The 21,095-nt window shown below is 39.1% G+C and overlaps 1 long non-coding RNA gene across 1 annotated transcript; it reads right to left on the minus strand.

Moving 5' to 3' along the window:
- Positions 1-324: 324 nt before the first annotated feature.
- On the minus strand, positions 325-915 carry LOC130904387 (uncharacterized). Its single transcript, XR_009060839.1, has 3 exons — positions 685-915; positions 547-610; positions 325-456 (listed from the first exon to the last, which is right to left on the minus strand). It is a non-coding gene; the product is annotated as an uncharacterized LOC130904387 (long non-coding RNA).
- Positions 916-21,095: the final 20,180 nt, after the last annotated feature.

Consider the following 21,095-nt stretch of genomic DNA (forward strand, 5'->3'; position numbering starts at 1 on the left):
TTCCTAGATTTTTTTTTCCTGAAGAGCAACTTTATTCATCCCGAGGGAAATGTGATTAATCATGATTAATCACACAGTTGACATATGATTAACTAGATTATTTTTTTTAATCATTTGACAGCACTAATATACATATATATGTGGCCGGGTGAATTGATTGGACCAACACAAGTAATTTTATTTTTTATGTGGGCTTTATTCCCGACTGCACATCAAGTTAAAATAAATTTGTACAGCATTAATAGGACAAATTGTGAGATTGATTCAACACAAAATAAATAGACAACAACAGTGGCTGGCTGAACAAAAAACAAATACTTCTTTAGTCACTCACCACTCCACTAGAGATCCCCAAAGCTAACAAAAATAGTGCACATCACTTGAACGATTCACCTACCACACTTCTAATGTGCCGCGCTCGCCCGTACGCACACGACAAGCAACAAACTCTCCCCTCTAAACAGCGTGGAACAAAATAATATTGTTTAATTTCCCTTTATGGGTAGAAATACAGTTTTTCATGGTTATGCATTGAACACCACTTACGCTGCACCGCCGTTTCAATTATTGCGTAGCGCGGTCATCCTTGGGCGCATGTCGAACACCATCACTGCGCAAACATCATCAAAATAAAACATCCATAACAACAGATCGTTTCTAACACTTAACAGTTCACTGGTTTACCTGTATTACACTGTATTTTGTTTCAACGCGAGGCTTCTCAGTGTACTGATTGACAACTGTCTTCCAGCACCGCTCCTCTCAACTGCGTGTATTCGCGCTTTCTTTCCTTGTTCCACTTCCGCATTAACTCCAAACCCCGCGCTGCCAACTCCTACGTGACCGCGCAATTCTTAAAGCGGCAGCGCAACATTTTGGGCGCAGGCAACTCCCACTAGTTAACATTACGCAGTTCACCCGGTTACATATATATATATATATATATATATATATATATATATATATATATATATATATATATATATATATATATATATATATATATAAATTAGGGCTGTCAAACGATTAAAATTTTTAATCGAGTTAATTACAGCTTAAAAATTAATTAATCGCAATTAATCGCAATTCAAACCATCTATAAAATATGCCATATTTTTCTGTAAATTATTGTTGGAATGGAAAGATAAGACAAGATGGATATATATACATTCAACATACGGTACATAAGGACCGTATTTTTTTTATTATAACAATAAATCAACAAGATGGCATTAACATTATGAACATTCTGTTAAAGTGATCCATGGATAGAAAGACTTGTAGTTCTTAAAAGATGAATATTAGTACAAGTGATAGAAATGTTATATTAAAACGCCTCTTAATGTTTTCGTTTTAATAAAATTTGTAAAATTTTCAATCAAAAAATAAACTAGTAGCCCTATTCTGTCCTCAATGTGTGTGAGTACACAAATTGACAGATAGCGAACATAAGTTCCAAAAAGAAATCAGACTGTGTGGCAAAGTTGCATGGGCTTTACTGAAGTCATCTCTTTTTGACAGGAGCACGTTTGTTGTATTTTTGTAAAACTGAAAATAACAAGGCAATGTGTCAATAACTTGCATAAATCACAAAATAACATAAAATGTACACACACGTGTCCATTTGAGCAGTAGTACTAGCCAATTAGCTCACAAGCATCTAACAATGTAACTGCATTTCACCATATATGTGAACAAATTCAAATACACATCATCAATAACTATCTAATGCTCATGAATATAAACAAAGGAGGAATATAACTCACAAGCGATGCATGTATTAGACACAAACAGTGTGATGGGGCTATGAGAACTGCCACTGAATACTGGATGCGGACGTTAGCTGGTCTGAAGAGCACTGTCTATTAGTGTAACTTCGCGGCGACATATAATCACGTCAGAAAAGCGCGCCAAAACCCAAATAATCTGCTGCACTGAATCGCCAGCAGAGGGCGACATTACGCCATATAACATATGCAAGTCACACCCAAGCGCCAACAGAGGGCGGAAAAACTCCATAAAACACAATTAACAAGTTGGCCTTTCACTGTACTGACATTTAAATCTGTCTGAGCGGGCCTAGTGCGTTAATTGCGTCAAATATTTTAACGTGATTAATTTAAAAAAAGAATTAACGCCCGTTAACGCGATAATTTTGACAGCCCTAAAATAAATAAATAAATAAATAAATAAATATATATATATTTATATACTATGATTTTTATTTTTATTTATCAACATCAATAAAGTATGCTGTTTAAAAAAATATATTTATCTTCACCATAACGTTCCCGTTCCAACCTGTTTTCTAAAACAAATCACCGAAAGGTATAGTGCAGATGCAGAATGAATTACAAAAATAATCTACTGAAAAACTGATAAAATAATCGGTTCTGATAACATTTGATAGTGATAGCCCTAAAATGAGTAGAAATTCAAAGTTAATTGCTGAACTTTTTCATTACAGGAACCAATTATTTAATCCAATAATCCCGTCTCTGGACTCGAAAATAAACTATGAGTAGTCAACAAATAAGAATGTGAAAAAATGATGTAGGCATGCATCGTCAGCTAAAAGCGAACAAAGTGGTGTGTAATGTGAAAACCCTTTCAGCTGATTGATGGTGCTGGATTTGGAGGTCATTTCGGGTGACCGCCCAACAGTACAGAAAGAGCAGCCTGATACCTGCAGACTGACTGATTTACGAGATAACTTACTGGCTTTGCTTCCAAAGAGTTCATTTAAAAGTGCACACACATATACACACTAATTATAGACTTGTCAAATAATCATGGATTTCCGTAGGTTTAATTAATTTTGGGCGGTGTGTCTTGGCTGTACCCATCTATCAGCTTTATGTCCTGTCTGCTGTCCAGCTCTCTACTGCTGATCAGTTCCATTTCAAGTAGCCCTATTGATCAGGTGTTGTCTTCCTTTTACGAAGATGTTTTCTCTCTCTCTCTCTCTCTCTCTCTCTCTCTCTCTCTCTCTCTCTCTCTCTCTCTCTCTAGCTTTATATCATCTTCAATACTCTGAAGCAAGATTTGTAATTTCCACCTAATACATTTGTTTGTCTATGTTAACAGTAAATAAAATATATAGATCAACCTACAGTAAAGTATAACTTTATTAACATTGTTTTTGTTTGTAACCTAGAAGACTTAAAACACTTCAATTTGCCTGAATAAAAAATAAATAAATAAAACACTCAAGCCACATTTTTTGACTCTTTGATGCTGAAAAATAAAATTTATTAAAATCAATAAATGATAATAAATTCAAGTTGATTACCAGCTTTAACTCAGAGCACAATGTGCTAAACAAAAATTGACAAAACAAAAACGAGTATCATTGGACAGAGGGACAGTTTATATTTTTGCAGCACTTGTATATCGTTCAGCATGACCGTGACCATGTCTAATGCTGCAGGCAGTATCCGCTCCTCTGCTATGGTAAGTGTTTTTCTTTGCACTGAGCAACTTGGTATGCCACCTTGTAAGATGCTAACAGTGCTTGCTAGTTTACTGATATAGCACTAGCAAAACGGGATGATTGTTGGCAATATGCGGCACGTTTTTGCAGAAAAAAATTCAAGCGGCTTATCAATGCGATTTGGGTTTAATGTAAGTGACGTCTTCATTCATTTCGCTTCATGCTGTCCGCTGCCAACATTTTTGGACATAGTAAACATACTGGTCTTTCCTCATCTCCTACTGTATTAAAAGTGAAGCTAAACGCTACGTACGCTTTGTCATATTTCCTCGACTTAGCTTTTGGGAGAATTCATATATTCTGCTCTTTGCTGTGTGCTCTTGTTTAATGCAATAATACTGCGCACACTCTGAAAATGAGAGTGCTACTGCCACCCACTGAGTGAACTGAACTGAACTCTTTAAACTGAGTTTATCACTAGTATATGTACAATCCTTTTAAACTGGGAGAATGCTAACCCTCCCACTTCAAATGGATTGGATGTCCATAGCTGTCAATGGGATACAAAGAGAATGCATTCGATGTTTCAAAAGATTTGAATTAAGACTACTGTTATATCATTAAACAGAACAGAAAACATAATTCATCAGTTGTTACGAGACGTTTGGGGGCTCCACGTATTTGGCAATGTGTAGCTAATAGTACGTCCGCCCATGCTTGCTATGCCAGAAACAGTTTATGATGCAAGGGCATAAAGTTGTGGTCAAAAGTTTACATACACTTGTGAAGGACATAATGTCATGGCTCTCTTGAGTTTCCAGTTATTTCTACAACTCTGATTTTTCTCTGATAGAGTGATTGGAACAGATACTTGTTTGTCACAAAAAACATTCATGAAGTTTGGTTCTTTTATGACTTTATAATGGGTGAACAGAAAAAAAGTGATCAAATCTGCTGGGTCAAAAATATACATACAGCAGCGCTAATATTTGGTAACATGTTCTTTGGCCATTTTCACTTCAATTAGGCGCTTTTGGTAGCCATCCACAAGCTTCTGGCAAGCTTCTGGTTGAATCTTTGACCACTCCTCTGGACAGAATTGGTGCAGTTCAGTTAAATTTGATGGCTTTCTGACATGGACTTGTTTCTTCAGCATTGTCCACAAGTTCAAGTCAGTACTTTGGGAAGGCCATTCGAAAACATTAATTCTAGCCTGATTTAGCCATTCCATTACCACTTTTGATGTGTGTTTGGGGTCATTGTCCTGTTGGAACACCCAACTGCACCCAAGACCCAATCTTCGGGCTGATGACGTTAGGTTATCTTGAAGAATTTGAAGGTAATCCTCCTTCTTCATGATCCCATTTACTCTCTGTAAAGTACCAGTTCCATTGGCAGCAAACAGCCCCACAGCATAATACTACCACCACCGTGCTTGACGGTAGGCATGGTGTACTTGGGGTTAAAGGCCTCACCTTTTCTCCTCCAAACATATTGCTGGGCATTGTGGCCAAACAGCTCGATTTTTGTTTCGTCTGACCACAGAACTTTCCTCCAGAAGGTCTTATCTTTGTCCATGTGATCAGCAGCAAACTTCAGTCGAGCCTTAAGGTGCCGCTTTTGGAGCAAGGGATTCCTTCTTGCACGGCAGCCTCTCAGTCCATGGAGATGCAAAACACGCTTGACTGTGGACACTGACACCTGTGTTCCAGCAGCTTCTAATTCTTTGCAGATCTGCTTTTTGGTGATTCTCGGTTGAATCTTCACCCTCCTGACCAATTTTCTCTCAGCAGCAGGTGATAGCTTGCGTTTTCTTCCTGATCGTGGCAGTGACAAAACAGTGCCATGCACTTTATACTTACAAACAATTGTTTGCACTGTTGCTCTTGGGACCTGCAGCTGCTTTGAAATGGCTCCAAGTGACTTTCCTGACTTGTTCAAGTCAATGATTCGCTTTTTCAGATCCATGTATCTATATTTTTGACCCAGCAGATTTGATCACTTTTTCTGTTAACCCATAATAAAGTCATAAAAGAACCAAACTTCATGAATGTTTTTTGTGACAAAGAAGTATCTGTTCCAATCACTCTATCGGAGAAAAATCAGAGTTGTAGAAATAACTGGAAACTCAAGAGAGCCATGACATTATGTTCTTCACAAGTGTATGTAAACTTTTGACCACAACTGTAGGTTTGGTCTCAACATTAGTAAAGACGCTATAACAGCATAAGCTGCATGTACACTTTTTGCTGCCCTACTAGGTATTTGGTTTCAAAAGTGTAAAGTCACAACATTCTCTAGCCTTCTTTCCTCCTAAACCAGACTGTTTGCAAGTTCAAGAAGCAGCATGTGTTTCTGTCACTGTCAACACTTTCCTGCGAAACACAGACTGTCCTGGGACCTATCTCACTAAGCAGCATCTTGCTCACATTTTGCTGGTTCTATTGTTTCCAGCAGAGTTCACTCCATTTCTGCAGTCAGTTCAATTAACTATAACAGTAGAAAACACACTGAAAATTTTTCTTACTTCAAGACATGTGAGTAAAATTTACTTGAAGCACTGGCAGATAATTTCACTTATTTCTAGTAGATTTACACTGAAAACAAGGGGATTTAACTGCTTTTAAGGAGGTGTATTTTTGCAGTGTACTCGAGTTTCACAGGTTAACAAGTTCACACAGTTTAATGCTATGCTAACTCTGATGCAGGTCGGACTGTCAGTAGCAAAATCAGTGGCGTGTTTGTCACCCTCCACAATACTGTCATCTTCTTACCTTACTTACAGTGGGTGCTGCTGCTCATGGCCAAAAATGACTTCTAATATCCCTCCTCTTCGAAGGGGGCGGAGGAGGCGGCATGTATTTATGTCGAGGTTGTGTGTGTGTGTGTTTGTGTTGGAAGGGGGAGTAATGGGGGGGGTCTAGTCATCAGCCAATCAAACGTGCGTTCGGGGTGGGGGGTGGAGGGGTGGCCAAGCACATTCAGCAAGAAAAAGGGGTAAACGTAAGTCTGCAGAACATAATGAGAATAATTCACTTAATAATTGGAATACCGATGCAGGCAAATCATCTGTTCTGTTACTATTGGATCTCAGCGCCGCATTCGACACAGTTGATCACAACATACTACTCAGCAGACGGGAACAATGGGTAGGGCTTACTGACACTATACTTCAGTGGTTCACATCCTACAGTATTTACATGATAGGGATTTCTTTGTGTCAATCGGAAACCATCAGTCAGAACGAACCAAATTCACGTGTGGAGTCCCTCAAGGGTTAATTCTTGGACCACTCTTATTTAACATCTATATGCTTCCCTTAGCTCAGATAATGGAACAGTATGACATCTCCTATCACGCCTATGCAGATGACACACAACTGTACATTTCTGTGTCCCCACATGATTATAGTCCCTTAGTGTCCCTGAGTAAATGCATTCATCAAATCAATGAATGGATGTGCCAGAATTTTCTCCAGTTAAATGTGGAGAAGACAGAGGTGATCATTTTTGGGCCAAAAAAGGAAAGGTCAAAAATAAGCAGGCAACTTAGCTCAATGTCACTTACAGCTACAAATCAAGTCAAAAACCTTGGCGTAATTATAGACTCAGACCTAAAATTTGATAGCCATCTAAAGTCCGTCACTGAATCTGCTTATTACCACCTAAAAAATATAACTAGAATTAAGGGGCTTCTGACTCAACAAGACATGGAAAAACTTATGCATGCATTCATTTTCAGCAGATTGGACTATTGCAACAATATATTTACGGGTCTTGATAATAAATCAGTCAGGAAGCTGCAGCTAGTACAGAATGCTGCAGCCGGAGTCCTCACAAATACAAGGAAGCTGGACCACATTGCACCGGTTTTGAAATCGCTACACTGGCTTCCAGTGAGACAAAGGATAAACGATAAAATACTACTGCTCGTCTACAAAACACTTAGTGGCCTTGGACCAAAATACATGCTTGATTTGTTAGATTCCTATGAGACATCTAGACCCCTAAGGTCGTCTGGAACCGGTCTTCTGCATGTTCCAAGAACAACAACCAAGCAGGGTGAGGCAGCATTTAGTTATTATGCTCCTCACCTCTGGAACAAGTTACCTGAACGTCTGAGGTATGCTCAAACTGTTAGCTCTTTTAAATCAGGGCTAAAAACGCTTTTGTTTAGCACTGCATATCCATAACTGTCTACATATTTCAATCTACTTGCTTTCTATTCCTCTTGTGCATATCTCCATTGCTGATTTCAATTATTATTATTAGTAGTAGTTTTTGTTTTATTTTTATTTATTTATTTATTTTTATTCTATTTGTTATTAAATGCGATTTTTATGTATAATTTTATTTCCAATTGTGATTGTCTTGGTTTTTACGTTGTATTGATTTAAATGTGATTTTTATGATCTTCATGTGATGTAAAGCACTTTGAATTGCCTTGTGTTGAATTGTGCTATATAAATAAATTTGCCTTGCCTTGCCTTGCCTTGCCTAATAGGATAAATTCAATCCATAGAACATTTGGAAAGACAATGTAAATGACCTACAGTATATAAATGAAGTCATTATATAATGCAAATAAGATTGCTTAAAAGTTGGTGGGGACAATTTGGGCCTCCTAAAAAGTTGGTAGTGTTTTGTCCCTAGTACCGTCCCTATGCAAACATACACCCTTTTTTAGATGACTTAATTAGCTACAGCATTTGAGCAACCATGACATTAAAATTTCAAACTGTCTAAAGTAGGTATGTTCCCAGTCCAATCACGAGATCGGAAATGAGGCCCGATCACAACATTCTCTGAGGATCAGAATCAGGTGAAAAAGATTGTTTTTTAAAGATTTACAAAGCAGCAAAAGTATTCCAGATGTACGAGGATATTGCCAAAAGAAACAAACATGTATATGTTTTATACCTCAAAACATTGTAACACATGTTAAAAATGGTAGCAGAAGTGAACACCGGAAGGGAAACATTTTCAGGAGCAGTGGCAGTAAGCTAATGCTAAGATAGCACAGTGTAAGCGTGATAATCTTTGCAGTAAGGAAATATTTAGATTATAATTGTTATTTGGATGCATTCCCCCCCAAATTTTCACCTGTAATTAATTCCCAAACAATGCTTAATTGTGTTGCTTTTACAGGAGTTGCAAACAAAATCCAATAAGAACTTGTAAAATATTTTGTTCCACTTTCAGCTATACACATTTGTCACAAGCTTTCAAATGTTTTTGCCATAATACATGCATGAATTTAAAAAATAAGAGTCTGCATGTAAAAATGATATGTAACCTCCCTACAAAATTGGACCCTGATTGGCCTGTTTTGATTGATTGGTTGAAACCCCTATTTTATAACATCTTTATAACATCTTTTTATTATGCGTATGTACATGCATTGAAAGTAGCACAACAATTTACTGCAACTTGACTGCCACTGCAGAACCTCCAGCTTTCATCTATATGTGTGTGTTTTGTCAGTATACTTGTCTGCATACTTCACTGTATGCTCAGAGGCAAGAGAGAATTCCATTGAGAACCAGAAGGAAGGAATCAAAGACACTTTGGATTTCATATAGGGAAAATGCTAATGAATACACGTGGGAATCAAATAGCGGAGTGTGATTATGTGTGCTTATACTGTAAAGAGAGTAAGAACTTAGTTACATCTCTTTTCACGTACTCGTTAATTGACCGACTTCTCCTGCGCTAAATGTCGCACAGTGATTAAAATTCCCTGCCAACATGACAGTAACAAGTTAACCCTCATTCAATAACAGTAAAAGCAGCATTTTCGCATGCATTTGTGAACCTAATTACAGTGGTACCTCGAGATACGAATTTAATTCGTTCCAGGAGCTGGTTTGTATGTCAAAATGGTCATTCAGTGATCCCTCACTACTTCACAGTTCAAATTTTGCGCTTTCAGTCCATCCCGGATTTTTTTCGATTTAAAAAAAGAAAGATAAATACAGTATTTTATTAAAAAATGTTAATATTTATACATGTAAAAATCAACGTTTTCTTTTATATAAATCTCATATAAGAATAATTAAATTTGCAGTGCTTAAAAACCATTCATTAAAATATACAATTACATACTGTAGTAACAAAACATATCCATGAAAGATAAATAGGAAACAAAAATGATTTTTGTTTTTATTGTCATCTTCATTTATAGAAAATGGCAAAGGGAGGTCGGAGGAGACAGCGGACCATGTTGTGAGCCATATTGTCCAGCCACTCATGAGCATCACGCTAATATTTTTCTATGATTTTTTTTCTTCATTTAAATGGTAAGCGTCACCTTCTTCCTTTTTTCACCACTCCTACCACCTGCAATAACCTTCTTAATAAAGACCCATGATGATTTTTCTCACAAAAAATCAGATGTGCTGCCGTCATGCGGGAAACCAAAGAAATTGCAACGCTGTCGTAAATCTCCGTTTCTCGGGCATTTTGTCCTATATCGAGACAGATGATGAGTAAAATTTTACATTGTATGTCTAATAAATCGTATGTTGTTGCATTCGTCTGTCGAGTTACAACTGTATTAGGGATGTCATGATCACATATTTTTGCATGAGTCCAAGTCACCTTATTTTAAGGATCTGCTGATACTGTGGAAATGCATTCAGGAGGGAAAAAAAGCACACCCAAATGTCCCCCGCGTCAATTTAAACAAAGGTATCCCAACTTTACGGCTATATGAAAGTGTTATTAGCAGAAGCTTAGATTATTCGCGATTCGGCCGTGGAAGATTTAAGAACGATTCACAAACATCCAAATTCCGATTATTTAATTATACCAGGTAAAGCGGAAATAAAACACAGTGCGGTCTTCGGGACGCAATGATGAAAGGACCGAGAGTAAATATCATGTTTAACTCATGCCGCTAGATAAAAAAACAATAATACCTGACTGCGGCCAACAACCGCTACAAACAACGCCCAGTTGTTAATTGCTACAAACATACGGCCACATAATGCTACGGTAGATATCACATATATATAGAACTAGATGCGAAATGACAGACTTGCCGGCGTGAGTAAACAGCTGCCATCTTAAAGCACTAGACTTCTCTGGAAGGCTCTGTTGTAGCGAACCTAATTAACTTTTTATCTAAAATAGTCCTCAATCGGCAAAATTTGACTTGAATCTATCTTTAAATGAAACAGTTTTAAAACTTTCACTTGTCGAAAGTAGACAGAACGGAAATTATGGAATAATTGCTGATGATTGCATGCTGATACAGAACGGGGAGTATTTTATTTACTGTTTTGAAATGTTAACTTGACACTGAAATAGTAATTTGGTTTAGCCTGAGAGGATTTTTGAACAATTTTGGAAGTAATGTACGAAACATAAAAAAAAAAAAAGGGGGGGGCGACAATCGATTTATAATCGAATTGAAGCCTCTGAATCGTAATCGAATCGTTAGGTGCCCCAAGATTCCCACCTCTAGTTATTAGTACAGTGGTTGAAATGAAGCGAGAGAGAAAAAAAAAAAAAAAAATCATCATTTTTTTTCAAGTCAGTTATGCAGGACAAAACAAGGCTGTTTTACATAAATAGCTGTACTGTAACAAATAAATAAATTAAATTGAAGTTTGCCTTCCAATGTGATAAAGTGAGTTCTCTTAGTTGAGTTATCTTGGTTTTTCTTGTCTTTTTAGTAATAGAGTGATCCCTCCCTTTTCGTGGATAATGGGGACCAGAACCCCCTACGAACTGTGAAAAACCACGAAGTAGGGTTTAATTACAGTGCCTGCGTGATGCGTGGGGGAACTTGGCACACCTCCAGGATGTTGTGTAGGTCCACTCAAGAGAGATAATTATTAATTGGTGGTAACTTGGCAGTTGGTTTTGAACAGTTCGGTTGTCTGTATTGCATGTTGTCTGCACATTTGCTGCTATCAGAGGTGGGTAGTAACGTATTACATGTACTCCGTTGCATTTACTCACAAGTGGGTAGAGTAGCCGAAAGTTTTACTCAAGCAAGAGTCGCGTTACTTCAAAATAATATTGCTCAAGTAAGAGTAAAAGCAGTCATCCAAAAAATACTCAAGTAATGAGTAACATTTTGAGTAACTGCTTATTTTTGTTTGATTTGTTTTTTTTCCTAAACTATAGTGTTTTTTTTCTCTCAGCACAAATTTATTTATCTGAACTGTTGTTATAATGTTATATTTCCTGGATGGCTACTTTTACACTTACTTGAGTAATATTATTTTGAAGTAACGCTGCTCTACTTGAGTACAATTTTTCGCTAATCTACCCACCTCTGGCTGCTATCAACAGTAATACAAACGGGATTAACCATCACACTGTCTGTCTCACTCTGTGCCCCCTACTTTGTAGCAACAGACATGCATATGCCCTTTGGTTCTTCCTGCCTCTTTGGCTTTTGGTGCTTTATGTCGCCTTCTGTACGTTGTGCACATTTCTCGTCTTCCTCCCTTCGTCCCCATGCAGCTTGAAATGTCATCTCCTTTTTCTCTCACGTCTTTTGTCTTGCCTTTATTCTTCCTGTGTTATCTGGGACAGTCTTATTCATGCCATCATTCTCCGTTTGACAATTTTTCTTCAGAGAATTGATACACCCCCTTACCTTCCTCTTTCCCCTCCTCCCCTTTACATTGTGTGTTATTTTCTTCTCTTTCTGTCTGTCGTCTGTAGTGAATGGCTTTGTATGGCAGTTCCTGTCTTATCTGCCTTTGTCAGGTGACAGAATCCATTCATAGGAAGGGTGCATAAGGTGAGCTGGTAAAATGCCATTTTCCCCTTTTTGTTGCATTGGGAGAAATATTTTTTGGCGGGACACAATGGCCTACTTGGCAAGAATTTGGTTGTTTATCTACCTCTCTGGCAGCATAGAGTGGAATTAGGAATCTTCTGTTATTACCGTGTTGGTGACCATGGAGTCAGAACATCCATTAATTCATCTCACTCTCAATTTTCTATATCATAAATAGTCCTTTATTTAAAAAAAAGTTTGTAGTGTTAACTTTGTAATCGCTGTATTCGCGGCCATTTTTAACACAATGTTGAAATTTCTGATGGGGTTGAATATTTGACAGAACACTATGCACACGAAGAGGGCAATAAGCCGAGTATCGAGGGCTATGTGCAAACAAGCCGCCAGTTGTCGGCCGAGTGGGATTCTGAACAATGAGCCACAAAATGCAAGCCACCTCCGTATTAAAACGTGTGCCATGATCCCAGTATTTTCTCGTAAGTGCAATGGTCCCACAGTAGTAGGGCTTGTTTTGACCAATATGCGCAGTGAACGGGAACCTTTTGCAACCCAGAAAGGCTCACACGCCTCTCCCTGGTGAAGCAACAGTTTTCTGCAGCCGTTTGGCTGGCGTGATGCGAAAAATAAACGCAAATTTCCGCAGTCCATCTACATGCTATAAAGCAATGCTGTATTGTGAGATGCTGACCCGGGTAACGTCACATTCACATTCGTCTCCTAAACCCGAGACTAAAGCTGGAAGTCACTCATTTTCATGGCGCGAGATTAAAAAATTGAATGTCTAAAACGATCGCTTCCACACACATCCATGCGGTCCATTTCATTCAGGAGCATTAAACACCAAATACGAAGTAAACATGCTTTTAGGTGTCATACGCACTTTAAAGGCGCAAAAGAATTATTTTTGAGGGATCTTCCTAGTTATTTTATGACCAAGTTCTTTCCATTGAAAGAGTGAAGTTAAAGCAAGTCAATTTTAGAATAAATGACATTCATTTCAAAGACTTTAAATTTGAAAATCTGCCTTATTTTTTAATTTATGATATTGGCAAAAATAATATTTAAACACAGAAAAGGACGCACTCGTAGGAGCTGACATTTTGGGCCGAATTTGATGTCCAATACAGTGGTACTTCAACATATGAATTTAATTTGTTCCAAGACCTGGTTTGTAAATTGAAATGGTCGTATGTCAAACGGGATTTTTGCTATAAAGATACATTATAAGTCGATTAATTTGTTCCACAGCCAAAAACCTACACTAAATCCTTCATAAATACTTCAGGTAAAATCACAAATAGCAATTCCACATAGAAAAACAAACAAATTACAGATACAAATCGGAATGATAATAATAATAATAATAATAATAATAATAATAATAATGTAACGAATCGGGTTCTAATGTGGCGGTTGTGTTTTGCATGCTGTTCCTGAATGCACCGTGTGACTGACGAGAGTGTGAAAGAGGTGCAGTTGTTGGTGGCGTCAGCTACGGCGGACAGTAGCCATGTTGTTTTGCACAAGTTCTGAACTAAATGATTAAAAACCTGACCAAGCTGGCGATTTCCTTGCTGATGTTGCAATACTACTAATATTAATTGTCACCTTAACTAATTAATACTTGCGAAAGGAGGTCAAAGGAGGACCTTTGAGATCGTAGACATATTCCGGCCGTATTGTCGAGCCAGTTCACTGACGCACACACCACGCTCAATATTTTTCTATCATTTCCATTTTTATTTCAATGCTAAGTGTCACCTTTTCGCCCATGTTGATTTCTCTCACAAGAAAATCCACCGTGGTGCCGTCTTGCGGGAAGACAATGAAATTGCGATGCTGTTGTAAATCGTCGTATTTCGAGCATGTCGTCATATCTCGAGACAAATGACGAGTCAAATTTTACGTCGCATGTCGAAAGAAGCCTAAGCGACCAAGTAAAAAAAGGAAGGATGGGAACAAATTGTTAGTCATACTTGCATACAGCACACTGCTACATAACAAAGGCAGATTTTCTAATGGTTGTGCACATTTTAGCAACATTGTCAGGCACTGTTAGCACACAGCATGTAAACACTGATTAACTCGAACACAGGTAAAAAGAAGCAAAATAAAAATAGTATACACTCCTTAAAGTTAATAAACTACTACTGGTGTCGAATTCTCTTTTTTGGGAGGGGGACAGACGAAACCTTTGGTCAGGCGAAATGGAATACCGTGTAGTGGCTCAGTTTTTCAGCTTGGTCGTTGCCTTTATCCGCTCTTTATATTGTATTTACTCTCTGTCCTCTTCGTACAGCCAAAAGCCGAATACTATGGCATACTGGCACTGTCATATCCTTTTCTTTGTGCCGTTTTTGTCACACTTAGTCAAAATGGAGTGGACTCAGATGCAGAATTTACTCTTTATTAACCCTTTAAGGTCTGGGCCTATTTTGTCTGATTTTGCATGCCTTTGAAGTTGCCTTTATATTTCAAAGAAAGAATTGTTTACGATGGCCTGGTTTGGTCCCTTTTTTTGTGACACCTTGAACTTCATGTCCAAACTGTTGTTTCCTTCACTGACCAATTATAAATCATCATTTTGGGCCCAAAAAGACCAAAAATTCCAAAATTGTTTTGTCAAAATTTTTAATATTGATGTCCAATTGACAACCAAACATGCGTAACGAACCGTTTTGAAACTTTGTAATATTTATTCAACATGTTATGATGAACATTCAACCAAAAAACTTTAGAATAAATAGTATATATTCAACATAAACAACAGGTATAGCCATAGGCGTTTTTTGCCTTTATACATGCTCTAGTCAAAACAGGTTATATACAGCAGACCAAACAGTGAAGAACAGTGAAAAAATATATACCATCTAACACAAAAAGTGTTTAGAGGCCATCTCTTTATGAGTTTAAGTATTGCGCCCCATCACCTGATGAAAACTATGTACACACAATCAAGCTTCTTGAACACACATTTATATACACAAATTGAGAAGCGTGATTGTGGGAAAAAATATAACATTGGGAAAAAAAGTATTTTCATAAATATTTACAATAAACAAGTTAAATTTTTTTCAGGCATGCCACTCCGAAAAGCAGTTTCGTCCTGGAATTAGACACAGGGCTACATCACACAGCCCACACTTCCATGGGGTGTCAGTCCTCATTCCACCCTTCCATCCTTCCATTTTCATTTCACTTTACTTTCATTGTCACTATAAATGTACATGAAAAAAAGTCAGTATTTATGAAAATAATAAAGTATAAAATAAAAATATATACAGCAATAAATAATAATGGAAATCTATATGTATGACAATAGAAAGAATACCATAGCTGAATATGTGCTACATCCCTAATCTTCATATAGAAAGAAGAACACCACAAATTATAAATTCCTGCCTGGGATACACACAGTGCACGTACGACTTTGATCTGATATGCACATTTTATTATTATATACACAAACACACACTTATATTGCATCAAAATTAACTTTGTCTTGCAATATCAAAAGAAACTTTCAAAAGAAACTTTTTCAGCATAAAAAAAAAAAAAAAGTGAGTTGGCTTACCTCTGCTCGTCGATGGCGTCACCCCCGTGTTCAAATCCGTCACTATCTTCACTCGAGGACTCTTCCGAAGAAGACGATGATGACGAATTTGGACCATCCTCTTCCTCAAGTTGATCAAAAAGCACAATTGCTTGCGCTAAATTTCATAAAGTTCATTCTCAAAGTCACACAAAGTCGCTGCTAGATCCAAACGGCCGTCGCTCGCCACCTCGCTGCTTCAGAACACTCCTCCCTCTCGTTCGGTGGAACCTCGCACGGCAGTTATATTTATAAAAAAAAAAAAAACGCATTTTGTGCTTCCACTGTGACTTCGAAAGGGTTCGTTTAATTTGTGTTTTTTTCATGGAGCTTCCGTTTTGAAAAAGGACAAGAAATGATGGAAATATAGACATAAACAAATGATCCATGCAGCATTTTAATGTTTTTTTGAGAGGACAATACAAGTATAAAACTTAAATGACAATATCTCACGTTTTAGTTGGTCGATTGACTTCAAATAATAACAAGAGTAAACCGCAACTTCCGCACTTTAAAACGAGACCAACCAACGGCATGTGGGTGACGTAATTAAAACGTGAGGGCGCTTCAAAGACGACGTGCGCTGAGGACGCGCCGGCGCGTCCTTCGACTCTCAAGGGTTAACATAGATGCTCAGAGGCGGGAACAACCTGAGAGCTCTCCAGTAGGAGGAATAAAATGTATCGAGAAACAAAATGATGCAAACGAAAGACAAAGAAGCAAAGCGAAATGCACTGGAGTGATTATTAAAATAAAGGACCAGGCACTAGGCACTAGATGACAACAAACTGAGTCAGAACACAATAAACACACTTATGATGTACTGTAGAATTTCTGACTGTGGTTTTGGGCTGTAAAGTAAGCTTGAGAACGATAAACCGATACGACCGGATATCCAGTTTTACAGGTGAGAGATACAGCTGCATCGATAGTAAAGTTACGATTTACCAGTAATTAGCCATTAAATATTCAATGAACCGATAGTAGAGATAGAATTCGGCTATCGCGAGCACAAGAATCGGCTTCTAATGCCTAGTTCAATGTATTGCTTAATATGATAATAATTTAGCTTTTACCTCACATGCTGCGCTTGAGTCATTCACCACACAGCGCACTTAGATTGTGACCGCCGTCGTGGTTGCGTCAACTTCCCAGTCATTTAGGCAGAACCGCTAGTAGTCGCCGTCATTACCCGATCGTCACTGGCGTGTCATAACAACGCGAGAGCTAACAAAACCACTGTTACACACGCTCTGTAGCGTTTTCTTCACAGCCCAAAACGAAACTAGTAGTGGCAACGAAGCAACATGCTAAAACAATGGACAGTTTGCGCACCACGCCAGCGACGTGCAGCGATTGATTTTCAACGCACCCAGGAAAACATAAGTCGGACTTTGAAGTGACGAAGGCAGCCAGATCTGTTCGCATGGGACAGAGCTAGTGTGAAGTGTGAAGCGGTACAGAGATCGTGAGTTTTCAACCCTAAAAATTAACCCACCACAATGGTGGAAAGGGCGGCATATTGTTTCCAAGAAATGCAGTCTACTTTAACATGAACAGGTGGATCAGTTGATCTTCCTCAAGAAAAATCTGCACTTCAAAAAAGATATAGACAGTGATGAGGAATGAAAAAATGTGGAAGCACTGGCATAAGTGAATGACTTTGCTGTGTATAAGGTTAAAGTAATGATTATAGACCTGTCTGTCTAAAATGCCATGTTTTTATTCCCCTAGTTATACCAGTGGTAAAGCATAATTTATTATTTATTTATGATAACACTTGCAAGTTTATTATTTTTTTTTCTAGAGCTGCTGCATATAATTAATATTTTTTGCTTGTAAGATGTTTACGTTGAAAGTTTGCACTTAAATTACTTACCTATTGTGTTTAAAAAAATCAGAAAATACATTAATTAAATTACTGCACTTTATTGTTGTCTGTCACTGGAGTTTTATTTTATTATCAATCCCATCCAACAAAATGACGGTCATATAGTAAGCTTTATTTTTTATTTCATAAAAAAATAAAACATAACATTGGTTTGAAATTTTGTTGTTTAATTTAATTAAAAATTTTTTTTATATGTGTAAAATACTGTACGAACACACACAACAAATGTTTACTATCGTATCGTTTTCACTCCGTATCGAACCGTATCGTTCTTAAACTGTATCGAATCGTATCGAATCGCTCGGCCTTAAGAAGTTATCGTTTTTTTAATCGAATCGTAACCTGTGTATCTAGATACATACAGTGTTGGGCACGTTACTTTATAAAAGTATTTAGTTACATTACTCACTACTTCCAAAAAGTAACTGAGTTAGTAACTGAATTACTCTATAGTAAAAGTAACTAGTTACCAGGGAAAGTAACTATTTCCGTTACTTTAAAAAGAACTTGTTGTATGTCAAAGAATTTAAAATTTTCTGAGCAGTATTCGAGTCAGTGGAACAGAGAAGAACAGACAGGTAGTTAACTTGTTAGGTGCTTCAGCAGATTTGAATTGCTTACTACAGATGTCGACAAAAGCTTTGCCCCGGGACATAAATTACACATTACATGCAGGTTCTATCCTTTAATTTCCACAAACTTGAAATAGTGTCTATATCTCCACCTCTTAAAGGACAATTTTTCTTCTGAATGCTCTGCCATCCCGACCCCGTGCATCTGTTTTGCGTGTGTGTGTTTGCCGCACGCGCTAGTCCGGGTTGGCTTGTGAAATCATCGGCTCTGATTGGCTTACAACGACATATGACTCTAACCCTCAGCCAATCACAATCACTTCCATCGCATCTCTCGAGGGGCAGCATTTAGGTAGGCTCGTTTCCCGACAATTCACGTCATCTTCAAAGCGTCTGCCGTCCTCAAGATGGAAGCAGAATTATTGCTGGCTGACAGTGGGAGATGGGAACGAGGCTAGCATCAGGTGTAGCAAACAGAGAAACGTTATCAAACTTTGGAAAGCATTGTCTAATTGAATGAGCAGGGACAAACAGCTTGGAGTCAGAAGTACGTGCGCTATTCTCGAACCTGAACGCACCCCAAGTCTTGGATGACAAATCAACAGAGCAGAGAGTCGACTCCACACGGCTGGTAGTTTCTTCAATTTATTCAGAGTAAGTAACGCATCGCTTTTGTCCGTCAGTAACGGTAACAGCGTTGTAACGGCGGAAAAAGTAATTCGTTAGATTACCCCGTTACTGAAAAAAATAACGCCGTTACGTAACGGCGTTATTTATAACGGTGTTACTCCCAACACTGGATACATATCGAATCGGCTTCATACCAGAGATTACCAACCCTACTGTAAAGGCAACAAAGGGCGAAGACACTTTGGTACGAGATGATAGAGTGACACACAATTTAAGCACACGAGGAACAGGTCACAGGGTGGAACAATGGGTAAGGTGAGGCAGCTGGAAGGGTGAGTGGGGGAAACATGAGGGTTAGGCTTCAAAATAAAACAGGAAGAGATACGACAATATACCTAGACTGGACAGGACCTTCCCTCCTGACAGTTTTTCTGTATATGAAACAATTATACAACAGTATAATCTGTAGCATAGGTGTAAAGCATTAGCAGAAGATAGCCACACCAAATAAATGCATCGCAAGGTTAATTAACTTACAGTAACATGAGTACGAAAAAAAAAAAAAATGTTTGTTCAAGCAAAATCAAAGTATATTCTACTATGGAAGTGACGGCTTGCATGAACACAACATTGCTATCGCAATAGCCAAGGAAATTTTGGGTGTATCTGACGTAGCAAGAGATGGCGGACTGTTATGAACGGCAAGCCGTTGATGTGGATCCCAAAAACAGACAAGGAGATCAGGTAGAGCTAATGTTTGTATTTAATAAGTACAACAAAAGGGAGCACGCCAAAATGCGAGTAGAACTGAGAGAGCACGCCAATAAACGCGGATATAATAAAATACAACAAAGGGAGCACGCCAATAAACGCGGATATAATAAAATACAACAAAGGGAGCACGCGAATAAACGCGGATATAATAAAATACAACAAAGGGAGCACGCGAAAAATGCGAGTTTAACAAAGTACAACTAAGAGAGCACGCTAGAATGCATGAATATAACACAGTACAAGAATCTGACTACAAAGCCCAAAAGAGCACTAAAGTAAAGATGACCAAACCAGAATACGACCGTAGAACGTCGGGAAACTCGAAGGATGACAATGAACACACAGGCGGTAAGCAAGGCAAATAGCAAGCAATAGTCCGACACTTGCAGATGGTGACAAGCTTCCTTAAATACTGAGCTTTCCTAATCAAGCACAGGTGTGTCGCATTACCCCGCCAATCTGGCTCAATCAGGTGCTGCATAAAGGAAAGAAAAAGAACTGAGACACACACAAATATGACAGAACCCCCCCCTCAACGGACGCCCCCTGGCGGACCACCTGGTTTCGTGGGATGAAGGGAGTGGAAATCCCGCAGCAGCGACGGATCGAGGATCCAGGAGCGGGGGACCCATTGGCGTTCCTCCGGGCCATAACCTTCCCAGTCGACCAGGTACTGCACCCCCCTACCCCGCCTCCTAGAATCGAGAATGGAACGCACCGTATACACTGGCCCACCGTCGACCACACGAGGAGCAGGAGGAGGCACTGGCGGGGGGTTCAAGGGACTGGTGGAGACCGGCTTGAGCAGGGAGACGTGGAAAACCGGGTGGACCTTCATGGAGCTCGGAAGCTTCAGCCTGACAGAGACCGGATTCACCACAGCATCCACAGCGAACGGACCGACGTATCTCGGGCTCAGCTTCTTAGAAGTCCCAGCGAGGTGCAAATCTCGTGACGACAGCCAGACCATCTGGCCCGGACGATAGACCGGAGCAGGCCTTCTGTGGCGGTCAGCAATCTGGCGGTTGCGGGCTGCCGTGCGGACGAGTGCATCCCTTGCGTTCCTCCAGACTCTATGGGCCCTCCGCAGGTGGACCTGGACAGACGGCACAACTACCTCCGCTTCTTGCGACGGAAACAACGGGGGTTGGAACCCGTACGCGGTCATGAATGGCGACCTCCCAGTGGCTGAGCAAATGAGGGTGTTGTGGGCATACTCCACCCACGGGAGATGTGATGACCAGGAGGCCGGATGCAGCTGACAAACACAGCGAAGGGCGGCCTCCAGCTCCTGGTTGACCCGTTCAGTCTGTCCATTCGACTGTGGGTGATAACCGGAAGACCGGCTCGACGTGGCCCCCAAGGCCTTGCAGAACGCTCCCCAAACTTTCGACACGAATTGTGGCCCCCTATCGGAGACTAGGTCACTCGGAATGCCATGAC

Source organism: Corythoichthys intestinalis, chromosome 16, assembly GCF_030265065.1.
Source record: "Corythoichthys intestinalis isolate RoL2023-P3 chromosome 16, ASM3026506v1, whole genome shotgun sequence".
NCBI lineage: Eukaryota > Metazoa > Chordata > Actinopteri > Syngnathiformes > Syngnathidae > Corythoichthys > Corythoichthys intestinalis.